Source organism: Tupaia chinensis, unplaced genomic scaffold (genome assembly GCF_000334495.1).
Source record: "Tupaia chinensis unplaced genomic scaffold, TupChi_1.0 Scaffold000563_1, whole genome shotgun sequence".
In the NCBI taxonomy this organism is placed as follows: Eukaryota; Metazoa; Chordata; class Mammalia; order Scandentia; family Tupaiidae; genus Tupaia; species Tupaia belangeri.
Genome location: NW_006160076.1, coordinates 1053962 through 1058170, shown reverse-complemented (window position 1 = coordinate 1058170; position 4209 = coordinate 1053962).

Below are 4209 nucleotides of genomic sequence, written 5' to 3'. Positions count from 1 at the left end.
ATTGTGTTTTATGCCATACATTTCAACACAGAAAAATGGCCAAGTATCAGGAGATGAGGTAAGGAGAATTATAGGGGTTAAACTATTTTTTATTCTCAAACTAGCATTTGGGAGGGAGGTTGTATGAGGGAGAACAACATAGTAATTTATACTTGAATCTTTCAAGTAAAGCATGCAAATGAATAAAATTCTATTTCTAGCTAACTTGATTATATTTCTTCTGTTACATAATCATGTTCCATTTTGTGTATAAAATGTTTAAAAATGTGTGCCCTGTAAAAACCTTCCTTTATTTACTTATTTCTGCTTTGAAATAACAAATGCCAAATTACCTACAAGTTTTAATGATACTGAGCATCACGATATATATCATCTCACTCATAATAAAGAATAAATTTGCACTCTTAGCCAACCCCCAATAACTGAAATTGGTTTTAGTCCCTTACCCACCTCTTTCTGCTAAGTGTTTTTCTCCTGTCAGCCTGTGTTGCAAATGCAATATAAGTGGCAATAAGTTAGCTGGCAGCAAACCTTGGTAACTCCTCTTAGGGTGGCTTGGCTAAAGGACGAGAGCTCTTATTTGAGGTTCTGATACGGCTCCAACCCCATGAGATCATGAAAATTATCATCCGCTTCTCCAACAGCTGCCTGGATCCCAGTCTCAATAATTCATATACTCCAAATAAACATTTTCGAAGGGAACGGTAATTACAACTGGAAATAACCCTTTTCATTCATTTGCAAAGTTGTTTTCTACCATTTACTTGGTTTCCTATTTTCTTACAAGGTTCGGAATTCCTCACTTCTGCCTCGCCTATCCCATTTACTAGAGACATCTCTGTTGGATCATAGCTCTCTTTTCCTTTGAATGGGGGCATAGTGCTCTGGTTCTTTGCAACACAGTGATCCAGGTAGTTGCTACCAATCATCAGAACTTGGCACTTGAGGTGAAATGTTTTACTACCTTGGCATTATGTTATACCTTTCAGCAACATTCGATTTCAATGAACTCTTCCCTTGGTGGTGAGGAACTTAGAGGATGGGCTGAACCAGTCATCCAGATGTTGACGTGATGCTCCCTTCATTTTAATCAATGCTTGGAGTTAATATCAGAGGACAAAGAGCCATCCTGGCAATAGATTCAGGATTTGTCAGAAATAACCTAGAATGTTTATTCTAGGTCTGAGACTTCTCACTGAGTTAAAGAACTAGGGAGGGCTCAGTAAATTTTGATTCTGCTCCCTTACACTCAGCTATGGTTATTCTACGTAACCAATGAATGATAGTCACATCAAAGATCTGAGAATTATTAAGTTCTCAGGAGGAAGTGTGTATTCAGAAGAGAAAGCTTGGCGAAGTGGTATGTAAGTATGCTCTGCTAATTGGCTCCTGCCAACTGTGTTCTACAGATTAGTTCCTATCTAAGCATTTTCATGTGAGTTTTAATTCAGTATGGATTGTTTTACTCATTTAATATGAATTGCCTTAGTTGATTAGCATTAGAAAATTTATATTTCTACCTCTGGTACTATGGTAGATATAGTAAATTTGCCATCTATAATGTTTTTATTTGAAATACTACAATTTTGGATAAATGGTTTTTAGTTTAGTTTAGTTTAGTTTTGTTTTGTGAGAGGTTTTTGCTATAGGGCACGTGTGCTCGACAGAAAGACAGACAGACAGAAAGCAAGAAATCACCCCCCACAGAGGGGATGGCCACACCACAATCCCTTCTGTTCCATTCTCCTCTTGGGATTTTGGGCACATACACACAGGCTCCTGGGATGAGTTTAAGCCACTGGGTTCAGAATTTGAACCTCAGTTGACTACATGGGAGTCCAGCGACATAGCCATTACACCAACTGCTGATCCCTTTATTTTATTTTATTTTTTTCTGGAGAGGTTTTTGATATAGGATGTGTGTGCTCGCCACACAGAGAGAGACAGAGAGACAGAAAGTGAGAAATCACACCCCCCAGGGGGTGGTCACACTGCAATCCCTTCGCCTCCATTCTCCTCTGGGGATCTTGGGCACGCACACACGCGCCCAGTGTGAGTTTAAGCCACTGGGTCCGGGACTCGCACCGCAGTTGGCTACGTGGGAGTTCAACGACACAGCCATTATGCTAACTGCTGGTCCCCCTTTAGTTTAGCTTTTGGAAATGTTTTAAAATTTATCTTTTAAATATTCTGGTACTCTGACAGAAAAGTAAGAAGACGAAGTCCTTCCAAATAGAAAGGAAAGCAGGAACTAGGGAAGATAAGCAAGGTTAAATTGATCTTCACTCTGAGGGTTTCTGTGACACCTTGGTGAGACCTCTTCAGTTCAACGGATGAGACGTAGGGCCACTCCCAAGCGGAAATGCGATCTGAAGCAATGACATAAACTGGAGACCCCCGTGGGCCACACCGTCAGCCTCGGGGGGAGAAGTAAAAGCCCAGGGCAGAAGAGGGAAGCTTGCTTGTCTTGACCTTGGTACTGAGTGAAGGGACAAAGATCAGTTCTCTAGAGACTGAATAACCCAGTGCTGCATCTCAGTGGGTGTGCATTCTGAACTCATGCTCCCCATGTAGTTAAAGCCCCTCACGTGTAGAGTATAATTTCAAATGGTTGCAGCTCGGTAGTGCTCCTGGTAAGTGGCAGAAGGAAATGCAAATTTCCTCAGTGGAGACTCAGACTGCGAACAAATGAAAACAGAGAGCTGTCCCTAGATGATTTCACTAAAGGAAATTCTGAGCTTTCTACATACCTTGGGGAGAAGAAAAAGGATCCTAGTTGAAAGGTCTGAGATGCAAGATGAGATGGCCAACTGTGGTTCAAGTCCTGGACCTGGTGGCTTGCTTTCTCACTTTCTCTCTCTCTCTCCCCTCTCCCCTGCCTCTGGTTAAATTAAAATAAATAAATAAATAAATAAATAAATAAATAAATAAATAAAGTTAAATAAAATAATTCTTTAAAAAAAATAAAAAGAGGGACCAGAAGATTGTGTAATGGCTATGTCGCTAGACTCCCATGTAGTCTACTGTGGCTCCAGTCCCGGACTCAGTGGTTTAAACTCATGCCGGGCATGTGTGCGTGTGTCCCCAAGATCCTGAGAAGAGATCGGAGGAGAAGGGATTGTGGTGTGGCCATCCTCCCTGGGGGGTGATTTCTCACTTTCTGTCTCTCACTTTCTGGTGAATGCACGTGCCCTATAGCAAAAACCTCCCCAGAAAAATAACAGAGAGAGAGGAGAGAGAGAGAGAGAAAGAGAGAGGCAATATCTAAACAAAAGTGGAGGAGATGTTGGTTTCAGTTAGACAGGACGCATATATTCTGGAGATCTATTGTACAGCGCGGTGACTAGAGTTACTGTTAACTGTATTGTATATTTGTAGATCTTTAAAGTTCTCACCATTGAGACCAGCAGGTGGCGTGATAGTTAAGGCTCTGGACTTCCACATGTCCGACTGCAGTTGGAGTCGTGGGCCTGGAGGATTGAAAATCATGCTGGATACATGTGTATACATGCCCAAAGTCACTAGAAGAGAATGAAGGAGAAGGGACTGCAGAGTGGTCATCTCCCCTGGGGGTGCGATTTCTCACTTTCCTTTCCTCTGTCTGTCTGTCTGTCTCTCTCTCTGGTGAGGGAACATGCCCTATGGCAAAAATCTTTAAAAAATATTCTCACCACAAAAATGTTTATAAGGGGCCAGTAGATGGCATAGTGATTGCATTGCTGGACTCCCACGTGTTCGACTACAGTTCAAGTCCCAGAGCCAGTGACCTGAGAATCAAGCCAGGTGCATGCATACCCAAGATCCCAGGACGAAAATGGAAAAGGTATTGCAGTATGGCCAGACCCCCTGGGAGGTGATTTCTTACTTTCCCTCTCGCTGTCTCTGTCCCTCTCTGAGGAGCACATATGCCCTAAAGCAAAAACCTCTAAAAAAAAGTGTAAGTGTGCAAAGTGATTGATATGTTAATTAGCTTGATTTAATAATTTCAAAATGTATACACATATAAAAACATTACATTGTACACCATAAATATGTACAAACTTTGTCAGTGATAGCTTAATAAAGCTGGGGGAAAACAAGTGAAAAAGAAAAAAATTAATTTGCCTTTCCCTTTCCTGAAAGGAAAACTGGCATAGCCAAATTAGTACTGGAAAATACACAATTTAGGAGTAAAAATATGAAGTCATGTTATAAGGAACAAGGTTAAAT